This window comes from Rhynchophorus ferrugineus, unplaced genomic scaffold (genome assembly GCF_030347505.1).
Source record: "Rhynchophorus ferrugineus isolate W39M unplaced genomic scaffold, kcgeb_rfMv2 rfM3, whole genome shotgun sequence".
In the NCBI taxonomy this organism is placed as follows: Eukaryota; Metazoa; Arthropoda; class Insecta; order Coleoptera; family Curculionidae; genus Rhynchophorus; species Rhynchophorus ferrugineus.
The window spans coordinates 61,197,134-61,211,659 of record NW_027472582.1 but is presented as its reverse complement, the minus strand read 5'-3'; the positions used below and the strand labels follow the sequence as shown (position 1 = coordinate 61,211,659).

The window sequence follows — 14,526 nt, the reverse complement described above, 5'->3', positions numbered from 1 at the left end:
GAAATTAAAACTTTTAATGAGAAATTAAAAAATTACCAAAGTAATCTTAACTGTTATGTTTGTATGTTAAATTGAAATTCCAAATCTCTGAAAAGGCTTTATAGAAAATATATTTTATACTATAGAAATGATTGATTTCACTTATTGTAGTAATATACCAATTTGAAGGACAATGGACATGACCATATCATATTTAAACATTAGGAAATGTCCATATATTCCCAACACAAGTGTTGCTATTTATATTTTTGGCTTTGGTATCACTTAAGTCTTATTAGACTCCATATGATGTTTTCATTGGCATTGTGGAATATAACCTTTTACAGAACTTTTTGTAATTTTGGGTATAAAATTAAATTTAGTCGTGACAATTTTCATGCTACTATTTTTCATAAGTTACGTACGACATTCTACATTACTGAAGAAATACTTTACATAACTAATTCGCTGTACGGCGTCTTCTTAGAAAGCAAGATCCACATAAAATATTGAGGCATCCTTGGTATCAAAGCAAGTTGCAGACAAGTATCAACAAAATATCGCAGGCATCATTGGATCATAACAAATTCTCAACAAGGGGATCGTTTCGATTCGAGAACAAAGTTTTGCATGGTTACTTCGGAATTGTTTGTTAGAATTTTTCGAAGAAATTTAAAAAACTCGAAGAAGAGTAGAACCATTTCTGATTACGACAATGCAAGCGATCACACATTAGCTAAAGCAACGGAATCTTTAATCTGTTGTACAGTCCTGATTTGGTACCCAAATACTTTCTCGTATGTAATACGCACGTGGCGAATCAATTTTCTACATGGGGTGAAGCGTAATTTTAATTTTGTTCACCGTTTTGTTTAAGTAGATTGTTCGGGATCAATCAGTGTGAACGCTTTTATCTTTCTTATTATCCACGTATGGTGCCAAGTTTATTGTGATATTTCTTGTGGTTTCTTGTTATTTATATCTGAAGATTGCACCGTCTTAATGCATTTTTTATTTGATATTTTCTAGAATGTAATCTGGTGTATATTCTAGCTTCTTGCTGAGATCTTGGTGGACTGTCTTAGCCACCGTATTACACCGTATCTCATAGTCTTCTGTTATATAGTTTGAATATATTGTTGGATATAATGCAGTGAACATTGAACTATAACGTTAAAATAAATTATTCTATGTGCATTAGAATGGTGTAATATATAAAAGCTAAAATTAAGTAAAAGCCAAAGTTAACATTGCGACGTTTTGACGCAATTTGAGAACACTTGAGTTCACTGATATTTTGGATAGGCTATAAATTTTTTTTGTTCTGCCCTAAAACCAGATGGTAGAATGCATGACGCATACCTGGTCGCGAAGACTTGCCCTTGGGTGGTAAGTTGGACCGGGTTATGTGGGATTGCCTTTGGGCTTACCAATGCACTAAATCTAAACCGTCTCACAGTTGAACCCTGTGGATAAGTACTTCTACTGCATTAAATTTGGGGATATGGCACTGATAGGACAGTCGTTATTCGGCACGAGGACCCAGCGAAATAACAGATAGTTAAACTATAGATTCGCGAACTTGAGTTAACACATGACTGTATGCTGTTGCATGGGGTCAAAAGTTATGACTGCAGCGACGGATGAGATCCTTTCAGCGTGGAAAAGGGAGAGGTTATCAGTGACGCGGTGTTAAGCTCCCAGCATGTCGACCAGCTCGCGAATAATAACTTGAGCTGAGTTATTGTTTGTTGAATTATTGAGATATGAAGTGCTTGATTTCTGAAGTGTCAGTTTCCCTATGAATTTGATTATTTCTGATAAACCATAGAGCGTTTAAGATTCTCCTGAGGAGCTTATTTTGGAAAACTTGAAGCCGTTTCACCTGGTTGGGTGTAACAAACTTGAAGTATATATTAAATCCGTAGAGAAGTACGAATCGAATTAACATCTTGTAAAATAAACATTTGATGGAGATGGAAAGTCTGCTAGAAGGGACTAGAGAATCCCCGAACCCTTCTGGATTGCTTTCTGCATTTGGGAATGCCAACCGAACCGGGTTTAGTCTTTAACTATATTTTTCAACTACCTTCTGGTTTAGATGATTTGGTGTTTTACGACATTAACCAGTAGTCGGATCATACATTGTCGATTGTTATAGCTAACTTCGTCAAGTGATTTCCAAGAATATAGTTTTCCCTTCCATTCTTAAAGAATTTGTTGTGTTTTATCTTGCTTTATGGATTTTACTAAACCAATAGCTTAGAAAAGAGCGTATGCATAATTGGGTTTCTAGAGATATCTACAGTTGCGTAGAATTTTCAGTACTCATCTTAATATATTTATTATAAGAAAAAGTTAAAGCGTTAGGAAAATGAGAACCAAAACTCAAATATCACAATAAATCAGAATTATATGATGAATTTTTTCATCGTTATAATGAAACGCATTTACTTAACGATATATTTACTCTGATTGCTATTTCTATGGTTACACCATCAGAATTTATAAGTTCTTTGGGTTAAAAACCTTTTAGTTTATCGTCGTGTTTCTTAAAGTCGTTGTCTTGTCTTTACTATCTTAACTAACTGATAACCCTACAGTTAGATATGGGTTGCATTAATCCGTGGATAACCCTCGATGAATAATTACCTTTTCAACAAAACGTATTGTAAATGATTTTCGATTGTTGTGGATAATACCTTCTCCACAATCTCTTTAATAATTGCTTTCTTGTCACTTTATTACTACATTGATTTAAATATTTATGGTTTAAAATTATTAATACGAAATAAACGTTACCCAAGTTGCTTTCTTCTGTATTGTTTTACGTTAGCAACAACAGCTGTTAAATACTTATTATTAATTTATTAGAAAACAATAAATATACCTGTTTCTATTATTTGTTATTAATAATATTATAAATAAGTGAAAACTGTTTCTTTAAAATTCAGATTATTTGTTTCTGTCTTGTTATTTTGAAATTTACATAACATTTTTTGTTTCTTTAACCAATGAAATTTTGCCACTTTCAGGATTGCCTCGTCATTGTGTATATTCACATAATATGAGGTTTTTCTTAATGTTAATTTTAGTCTGACAAAAGAATCTTGCCTAAGATACATACAAATTATATTTTAGGTTTTCTAAATTTAATAATATTAATATATTAGTTTCTGTTTATTTAATAACATAGTTTTTTTATAAATTACATCTTACATTCAATATGCCTTGAACAATCTTAATTCACAAATTAATTTATTATTACTATTCTGTTGTACTTGCATTAATATACAAGCAAGGCGTGTACGGGATTAATATATTAGTATGTATTTCCCAAATTGATGTTCCCACATGATGTTTTTTGTTTAATCTATCGAGATATGTTCCGATGTATTTAGCTGATTCTGCTTGAGTAATCGGGCATCTGTCAAGTGATATAATTAAGTTTTTGTCAATTCGCCGCAACGCAAAATTAACATGGACAGATTTGAAACTATTAAGCTGTATTTTTCAGTCTGTAGTCCATTTGTAGATCTTGTTGACCGCTACTTGTACTTGTTCTATAGCCTTAGACAGAGATACATCTTTTGCCGTTATAACTGTATCATCAGCAAATGTTCCAAGTGCTGTTTCTTTTGTTGTTGTGATATCAGCAGTATAGAGCAGATATAGAAATGGACCTCATGTGAGACTCTAAATTTTCTTTCGAAAATATATGATTCCACTAGTCGACACTAATTCCTCCGTAGCAATTTGCTCATTTTGTAGATTAATCCCAAATGCCATACTTGGTCAAAAGTTTGTGAGACATCCAGGAATATTGCAGGGCAGTATTTCTTTTCTTCAAATGCCTTCCCAACAACCGCTGTTACTCTGTGCGCTTGGTCGATTGTCGAATGGTGATTCCGAAATCTAAACTGGAATTCTGGTATTTCTATAAATTGTTTAATACGTATTAACAGCAGTTTCTCAAATAATTTTAATATCTAATAATATAGTGCCTACAAATACATTTTAGATATTTTTGTAATTTTGAAGTTTTATTCGGAGAAAATGATACTTGGTAATTTTTGGCAGCTTCATAAGAACATCTACTGGAAGAAGCAACTTTTGTGTATATGGAGTTTGTGACCGAATATACTCATGTTGCCCATAACAGTGTTTATTCATGGCATTACTGAACCGAACATTACCGAACATTATACATTCTCTGTAATTATATGACTTATAGTTTATTCAAAGTTTTTTTAGTCCTGCATCGTGGATATTTGTGACGTCGAGGCATTACAATGTTGCCGCATCAACTCTGAGTTTTAGCTCAGTTTGGCAATGACATAGAGGAAAATTAAAATCTAAATAAAATAAATGAATAAAAATGTTATCAAATATAATTTATTTTGACATTATAGTACATCTAATACATATATTATCGAAGGACTACAATTAAGAACACAGGTATAATAGTTTGCAGGTTAGACTTGTTTTGTTTACATTGAACTCTTTTCCACATCATCCATGAGGTAGAGTTTCTAGGCGCGTTTTTTTATGTAGTATTATCCTCCTGGAGGCCTTTTACATTTTTACATTTAGTTCTTGTTTCCTTTGATGGTGTGTTTACTTGGCAAGTCATCTTGGTATCACTGTATTTTTATTTCTTCTGCTACTACCATTGTACAACATTGTTGATAAAATTAATCACTGAATTCTGTCTAATGCATTTAACATATCTACAAAACAGTTAGTATTTATTCTCTCCTCATACGTTCTAATTTAGTGCTTAATTTTGAACAATTACAATCATATCTGTGCCCACACGCCCTAGAATACCATTTTCTACAGTTATATTCAATTAATTATGTGCATACCTTTAGTTGTTTCCACTCTCATCACTCTATCTCAGGAATTTCCAGCATTGCACAGCATTGTCACATATCCTGAATGTTTCCTTCAGTCACTTTCACTTTACGACTCACTGTCCAATTCAATCACTAAACTATTAATTTCTAATCTGTCTAAAACATGTTCACGATTGCACCATATATCAATTATTTCCTTTGTATGTCCTATCGAGTTCATCCAAACTGTAGGTGTTATGGTTGACAATGCTTCCTTTCACATATCCAAACGGATTTTGATGGAATATCCTTCCCAACCAGCAATATAATAATGACCAACAAAACCCAATTGAATGCTGTTGTAACTTTTACCTTTTTCCATCTATTTTTATTGTTTTACACTTTATTTGTTACTGTTTTGCCAAGAGTGCCACAATGAATTATTTTGAAATATTCAAGTTTCTTTATATTATTTTATACCTTTAATTGAATTCTTTTTAAGGTAATGTCTGGAAGTTTCATTAAACCTCTCTAAGGGTTATTTTTACACCATTTAAACCATGCTCAGAGAGACAATTTTCTCTAAAATAATTTTATTAAATTATGGTTATATCGATAAAATAGTTTGTGTATTTACTGTTCTTATATATTTCGTATATTTGGTCTTGAATAGAGCCAATATCAAGATGGTCAAGATTCGTCACCCACTTTGTATGTAAACGGATTTTCTTAGGTGAATCTAACGTATTATTTTTCATTTTGTAACCGATGTTATTCACAGTAATCACTGTAATATTTAGCATGGCAGAAATCCGCTAAAACATTTTCAATAAAATTATAAGTATATATTATTTAATATCATCAATAATTAGGTCTCTAACGGAATTTACCGGCCAAAGGGGGCCTCCGCTATCTCGTTCCTTTTCGAAATAACCTATTAAAGCCGCAATCAATTTGTGACCCTGAATAATTATTGTTTTTGGCATTTTCAAATAAATTAATATGATATATTAAGGAGCGACTTAAAATTTATCAAAATAAAACGCTAAAATAATGTTTGTCGGTTTATAACCTGTAATAATTCTAACTAATATTTTGAATAATTTAGCGTACATCTGACAACCGTAGGGCGACCAGCTGACAAACTTATGCAAAATTCTTGAAAGCAATTGTAATAAGAGGTTTAAACACTTACATATAAATTATTGTGGCTATATAATTAATTGTAGTATTTAGATATAATATAATGTTAAAATAAAATTTATTTTGGTAATTTTTTGTTCAATTATTTTATTTTGATTAGAATTCTTTTTATGTCAAAGCCAAACTGTATTAAAACTCAGAGTTGATGCGGCAACATTGTAAATGTTTAGACGTTACAAATAGAATATAATATAATTTTTATTTATATTTATAATTCTAATTATGTTTCTTAATGCATTTTATGTGAGTCATATATAGTATACTAACAGATATTTGCTGTGATTAATATATGTTTATAAACTCAGTTTGTCGTACCAGCTTTGCTATAATTTTTTAATTTCCTCTATCACTAATAAAAGACTAACGTTTTGTTACTTTTTATGAATTTCATATATAAGAAGTTAACAAATCTGTAAAAATATAATTATATAATTAGTAAATAATAAACAATGGATTTATAAAATCAATATGAAAAAAAAATGCCAAGGAATATTATTGGAATATTATGTGCCATTTCTATGAAACTATTCATCTCAAGAGGCTGAATTTATTGGCTTTACATAACACCTACAATAATTCTTGACTGTTTTTTAATTGTAGAATAAACAATACATAAATAAATGCTTTTTGCAAAAATAAAACAAACTGCAATTTCTGAAATCTGACTTTAAAATTATGGAAAATTGAGAACTTTACATTGAATGGACGGATTACCATTATTCGTATTTCGATGCGTGTTACTATTTAAAAATACCGATTTTGGAACTGTTTAATGAATCATAATTCTTATTTATAAGCAAGGAAATATACGTGATCGATGAACATTTATTATCGAATGTTTATTCCAAAGTTATTGAAATATCAGTCTTTTATTATGCGTGAATAAAATTACTTCCTATAAAAGTTATTGATTTAAGCGATATCTCTTTACTTTCACAGAAAAATATTTTACAAGGACCCCCTGAATTTTCTGATAAATCTATCAATGAAAGTTATATGGACATAGATGGAAATAAAGCTCTATTTGCTAAATACATTGTCTTTAATAAACCAACCTTCCGGTTGACAAAACAATAATCAGTATACATAGCTTCCAAGTTACCAAGGAATCTGTTTTTTTTTTCGAAGAATATTTGATAATTTTTGGCAGTTTTCTGTTTTTTTTTTACTTAACTTATCTGCGGAAGCAAGGTACATCTTATAGTATAAAAATTACATATTTTTACTACAATTATGTTTGCTAAACTGTGTAATCCTTTACACTTTATACACTTTATCTCTATTTGTTAATCTTGCAAAGAAATGTAAATCGGTAGATCAAAATAATGGCTGTGAGTTTTAGCAGAGGACAGATTATATAAAATACGGAATTATAGCTAAAAATATAATTTCAAATTATATTAAGCAATATTATGGCGTATTTATTTTAAAATTTACTCAATTCTTTTCTTCTTATAATACTATAATTCAGATTCACAAATATTTTATATTCTATATTGAAATTTATCTACCCATATATTTGACAATATTGGTATAACTTTTACCAGATGAATTATAGTTATTTTCAGGAGAAGTATTAACAATATATCTAAAGGTATCAATTACATCTAATATCATATTCTGAAAATTTAGACAATATCCTTTATCTGAATATCTTTGAAGTCGATTTATAATGTTATTTATATTATGGACTAAACATTTATTTACCCTGTGTACCCTTTTGAAAGAGATCTGCGTTCAATATCAAGCATTGGTTAAAAAATTTAAGGCTCTGTAAAATAAGTACGTAACTTAAAGTTGCCTTTTTTACATGTTCAAAAGGAATGGAAAAAGCACCAATGGAATGGAAAACCATTATATGTTTGATGCTTCATATAAAACTCATAATATAATTTCATACATAACATAACAACATATAAACGTGAATTTGACATAACATTAAATTCATTAAAAAAATCAAGACTCTTTTATTGTTCTAATTACTATAACTCACCATTTATCTCTTCAGCAGGCATAAGGAAAGGATTACATTAGCTTTAGAATGCATTAGTTATGCTTTTTAATTATTTATAGAAAAGTGAACAATAAACTTGAAAATTATATATTAAATTAAGAATGTTTCGATGCATTTTTAATTAGATATTTCTTTACTCTATTACTGCCTAATTTTTATTTATTGATTGTTTACTGTTTCAGTGGTATTCGTGTTTTCAAAATAAAACAATTATGAACAAAGTTTTATTAATTTATTTACTTATCCAGAAGTACGAATATTTATTATATATTAGGTATCAATTATCATCATCTTGTCTTAATAACATGTCTTAATGTAACTTATTATCGAATGAAATGAAACTTAATTAATTATATCACAATTTGGAGTTACCTAAACCAAACGAAACGTTTTTACATAGACGTTTTCTAACAAAACTAGTCTCTGTCAAAAAACATTGCCATCGGTGATCTGCGCCTCGAGGATTGAGTTCCGTGCATCTCGTTCTCTTCTTCGTAGGTCAGAATCTTGATTACCACCACTTCTAAAGTACACAGCAGGAACAGCATCATGAAAATGTCCAGATGGGTGGTGTTGCTTTTGTAATAGGTCCCGGCGGTATCACCCCGAGCCTCCACGGATTGAATGCTGACCAAAAAGGGCAGTATCAACATCTCGATCGCGGGTCGCACCTTCACTTGACAACTCCGCTGGTTTCGGAGATAAACGAGCGTACCCTTTTTTTCGTTCCCATGGGAGCTGGCGCCGGATCGGTCAACAACGGCCGCGCTGGTCCGGGTACCGTTCGATCGTACGAAAGTAAGAGTACTGTCGTTCATGCGGCATCACGTTACCCACAAATTTACTTTCTCACTTGGAAGTGGCACAAGCACTGCTGCGTCGGCATGTTAGATAACACATTGTATAATGGTTGCTCAAGACCCGCTTATTAGGTTAAGAGATTTCAGCTATTATGGAACGGATAATGGCTTTTGATGCAACCGGTTTTTTTCGCCGTAATTGTGGTGGATGATATGAAGATTTAGCGGCACTTCGGAAAACTGACACGTAATTCACGTGACATTAAAATTTTTGATATTTATATTTGAGATATTGTGTTTTATGTAATCGGTTACTGTATTTGACAAGTCATTAAAGAAATCTAAGTCTAACTAAGAAAAATATGGGTTTTATGTAATTAATTATTCTATTTAACACGTCGTTTAATAATTTTCTAACTTTTTTTTTCGAAAATGGAGCACGAGACTAGATAGTCATTGAGACTTTTGAGAAAAATTGGTACATACAAGGGTCACTATTTATATTTCGGGAATAGGAAAAAAACCAATAGTTAAGCTGCGAATATATTTTTATTGTTTTTCAAAGTACTTGCCACGATGAAAATCGTTGACTACGCAGGTTATTCTTCACGGATGGGAACAAAAAGAAGTCATTGGGTGCCAAATCAGGGATGTAGAGCGGATGACCCATCAATTCAAAGTTTTGAGTGCTCAAAAAGTCTCTTGTTTCAACCAGTTATGTACCAATCAGAATTTACTGTTCTACGATACTCTAGAGGCACTGTTACAATATGACCAAGTTTTCCCGAAGAGACAGGCCACCATTTTCTTTGGTTCAGCTTGGAACGCCCATACAGTCGTCGACTGCTGCTTAGTTTCAGGCTCATACGAATATATTCATGATTCACCTGTCACGATTTTATAAACGTCTCTCGAAGCACCGTAATTGAATTTCTTAAGAATTTCTTTGCACCACGAGCCTTTTTTGAGCGATTGTAAAATTGTGTGGTATCCAAGGCGAACATAACTTTCGCACAGTTAAGTGTTCATGTAAAATCGCACATATGCTGGTGGAATTAATGCTTAGGGATGCGTCATTCTCACAATAGTTGATCTTGCTTAATCATTTCGCATACAGCATCGGTGTTTTCTGGCACAACAGCCGATTTTGGACGACCTTCACGAAACTCGTCGGACAGCGAACTACGACCACGATTGAATTCACTAAACCAGCGATACACGGTGGTTTTTGATGTCTAAAATCGTAAAAAATCATCGCACGAAAATGTACACGATTCAGTTCCATTTTTTGCCGAGACGAAACTTTCAACTAAATATAAAATAAACAAATAGCTTTCGTGCAACAAAATGTTCTGAGTACGTATATCGTCAAACATGTCAAACTTTTCGATGGAACTGTTAGTGTTGCGAATTCCCGAAATATAAATAGTGAACTTCGTAATATATTAATCAAAATATATTTCATAATTTTCAACAACGTTTTCCCATCATTATGGCAAATACTTTTTATTTTTCTTAACATATTTTAAAACCTGCTTTTTACCGACGATAATTTATCTTGACTGGACCGACAGTTTAACGTGGGCTCCGAACTACGGTGGGCTCCGAACTACGGTCCTCGGCATTAAGCTTACCGACTGACCAATGACCAACTTAGAGACCATCTTAGAAGTCATCCGGTCTTACCCAGCCTGCTTAATATAAAGTACAACCATGCTCGAGCAGGATTCGAACGCGACTATCTCAATAGTAGTAGGACCGCTCTATTGCCTTGACAACTGCGCCAACGAAGCCGGCATATTTTAAGACTGTGTACGACTAAGCCATACTGCATCGATCTCAGGTAACCAGAAAGCGTTATGTCACTGTATGCGGTAGGAACTTCTGATTCGAACTATAACTTTTGTATCCTTCATAAATATTGTAACGTGTAGCCGAGCGATATCACGCAAGAGCATGACTTTGTATCTATTACTCCAAATTACCGTTCTATTTTTGCCACAATACGTTGAATTTGTTCAATTGATATCATTTTTAGCATCTTGTAATCCGAGCCTGTCCCTAACAATACTTTATTAGGGCATGAATATTCCTCTTTGTAATCGATATGAATCACTTTTCGCACTTTTCACCTTTTGCAATTGTCGTAGCAGATCTACTTTTCCACCAGTCACAATACAACTCATTTTGTTTTTGTTTAACAAGTAATGAAACTGTGATCCACAATTTTTTACCTTCTCGAAGACCCCTGGGAAACCTCTAATTTATAAATGTGTTTTATATACTTCGGCAACAAAAAATCTTTAAGTCAAACAACTAAAAGTTATAAATATTATAAATATAAACTAAAGTAGAAATTCCAAGTTTTGAGTGTTCCATGATTAATGTCTTCCATGAAGTCGTGAAACAATCATTTATTAGCAAAAATTGCTTGATTGCTATAGTTTCACTGATATAAAATAAATTTAGCTAGGTAATTGAAGAAGCTTATGAATATAAACAATCTGGTTACGTATATTCCTCAAGACTCCGAAAGTTATAGGGTATATATAAGTTCTTACATCTGACCCAGAATACTTATAGTGAGATTACTGGAAGCTTACTCTAAAATAAAAGAAGCGAAAGCAGATGTACCACAAGCACTACTTTCGCGACTTTATATATGTGGTATACCATAAATATAAAATGCTGATTCTGTGATACTTTCTGTAGAAGACAATAGCGAAGACGTAATCAGATATTTACAACAGGCGAGTGACAACATGAACAAATTGACACAGACATCAGCGAATTTGATTTGGTGCACACTGGGTTTACATATGATCAAACTACATAAACAACGAAAATACTACTAATACTACTATAAAAATCTCATAGCTGAAGTGCTAAGTATCTTCGAATAAATATTGATGTATGATTAAAAAGACAAGGACTGGAAATATAATATATAAAAATGTATACGTTAAACCACAACTAATCGTATATTATTAATTACTGTGGTCCAAGCAAGTTTCTAAACCTATATACGGAATGTAGCAATGGAGATGCTCAAAGAAAGCCATAAAAAGTATCCTAGATGCAGCCATATACCGTAGGAGTTATTACTACATGAAACCTTCATGAAACCGATTATCACTCGAAAAACCAAAGAGAAAAAAGCAAGTAAATTGTAAGTAAAAATGCTTTCCATAAATAATTAATCTAAAGCAATCTTTTTCTGTGTGTTTCTGCTAATATATAAGCAGTATTAATCTGCATCCCAAAGTACTGAATCTAAGACTTATTTAGTATATATTTTCACGAGTGAAAGAGTGAAGAAAAATGGTTGACAACACTTTTAGCCTCTTATTTTAATTCAAGAATATGGCGGTTTTAAATTATAAATATTTTTGTTCCGTTTTTGTTCTAAGTTTGTTTACATGAAACATTAGATATCTGATAAAAGTATAAATATGTTTTCTACACGTACCAATACTGTTTGATATTATTTAGTATATTTTGAACTGGTGATTCATATAATGTAAAAGATAAATATAGTTTATGTGTGATAAATATCAGTCAAATGCAACAACAGCTTTCGAATGTTATCACAATATAGCCGACAATACTGTGAGATAAGACAAAGATCATTGCCGTGTAGCCGTGTAGAATAAATATGAACAACTGGTAATCAGAAGTTAGATGCTGCGTGCCTGAAGCATAATGTGACCTTTCCCATCATATATACATACGTTTGGAAACAGTTGAGTCAACTGCTAAGCTGCCTGAAAGTTTCTTGATAGTTTGCCTTAATACTTCATATTTTCAATAAAACATATGGCTGGTGTCATGTAACACTTTACATTTCACACATTGAATATATAATAAAATAAATCTAGTATATTAAAAAATTAATATAATATAAATTCTTTATGTTATGATAATATGATCAGTAAATTAAAATTATTTCCATATATTTCTATTTCTCAATAGCACGAACTATATCATTTCCATACCCTTCCACCTTGAACCTTAAACTTGTGATGTGTATAAATAAATTAACAAAAAATTTTTTATATTCAAGGCCTTAACACAGCTGCCACTACGGTGAATAAAAGGTATACATTGACATATGACCAATGTAGACAGTTTTTGGTAACAATTGTGATGTTGATATCATAAAGTGTTATATGCTGGCTACAGCCTTGATAAATCGGCGAAACGATATTAAAAAATTTAAATAAAACTTCTGGGTTAAAATACACAATGTTTATTCAAAATCGTCCTTTAGTTGAAACAATGATGAAACATTAGTTTAATATGGTAAATTGCTTTGTGTTTTTTTTCGGGTATAATTGAGATTATTGACATTTATTCTTCTATTATTATTGATTAAAATAACACTATTGTAGATTATTATAATTGATAAAAACGACTAAGAGCTTCCTCTATAATTTTGGCTCGCTATGTAATCGTATGCCATTCATCCAGGCAGTTGACTTTATTCAAGAAATTACAATTTTATTATTGTTATTACGGTATTATGTTATTATATATTGTAATTATAAAGCGGCCAAGGTAGTAGCCAATGGCATAATCGAATTTTATACCACAGTTCATTGCTGGAGCTTTATCTTTTTATATTATTATATTAAGAAGAAAAAGTATTCTTCAGTTTTTCATCTAAATATATCAAACACCTTTTTTTTTCATAAAATATTATATTAAAGGGTTCAAGGTAACTGGATTGTCGTCTTCATTGTTTTAACCAGCAAAATAAATAGTGTATGGGATGACTCTCCATAACTTGTTCCCCATCTCTTGATCTTGTTTTTACTAACGCAGTGAAATTAATCGCTCAGCAATTGCTAGGTAATACTAGGAATCTGTAATTAACCATTGCCTTCACACTCCTATCAGATACACAAGAGTTCTAAATAGGGAAATGCGTCAAAGACTAGGTTGTGTTCAGTCAATACATGTAGAACGTCCAATTTTTTGAATATTTTCGATTAAGTAAACTCCACTTCTGAAACAATTACACTAATAATTATATTTCATAATTCAGAACAACGATACCAAAACCGTTAGATATCGATATCCATAATTTAAAACATTTTTCATGTTGTGAAGATGATGTTTAACAGTCGCCTTCATTCTGTTACTGTCAAAGATTAGTTATCTCTCCGTTATCTCTTACGTTAGTCGTTTGGGGTAGAGATGCCGAAAAAATATCGATATTTTTTGCCAATATTTTTTTTGCCGATTTATTGATCTATCGATATTTTTGTTAACCGATATATTTCGATATTTTTTCAGAAAAATAAATATATTACTTAAACATTACAAAAAACCAGATAATTTAAGTTAAAGTTTTAATATACTTTTTAAATTGGTATTTATTTTTAAAGGACTAGTGTGTTTCGGTACTTAATTTAAAATATTTGGTGTAATTTTACTAATTATAAGGCTTTATTAAAATTATCAATATATACTGCAAAAAAAATCAATATTTTTTTTCTCCGATATATCAATATATCGATATTTTTATCGACACCCCTAGTTTTGTAATTTTGAAATCTTGAAAAACCACAAAAATTGAAACACCTGAGAAAGGCCAGAAAAATTGTGAAGAAGAATATATGTGTTAAATCCGATCGAGTATTTTCTTCTATTTTAAATTTTTAACAATATAATATTATATTTAAAAAAA

At 31.3% G+C, this 14,526-nt stretch overlaps 1 protein-coding gene across 4 annotated transcripts in view; it reads left to right on the top strand.

Annotated features, from left to right (window-relative positions):
• LOC143192981 (uncharacterized) overlaps window positions 1-14,526 on the top strand; it is a 108,790-nt gene that overhangs the window by 30,599 nt on the left and 63,665 nt on the right. The gene's annotated exons all lie outside the window — the stretch shown is intronic.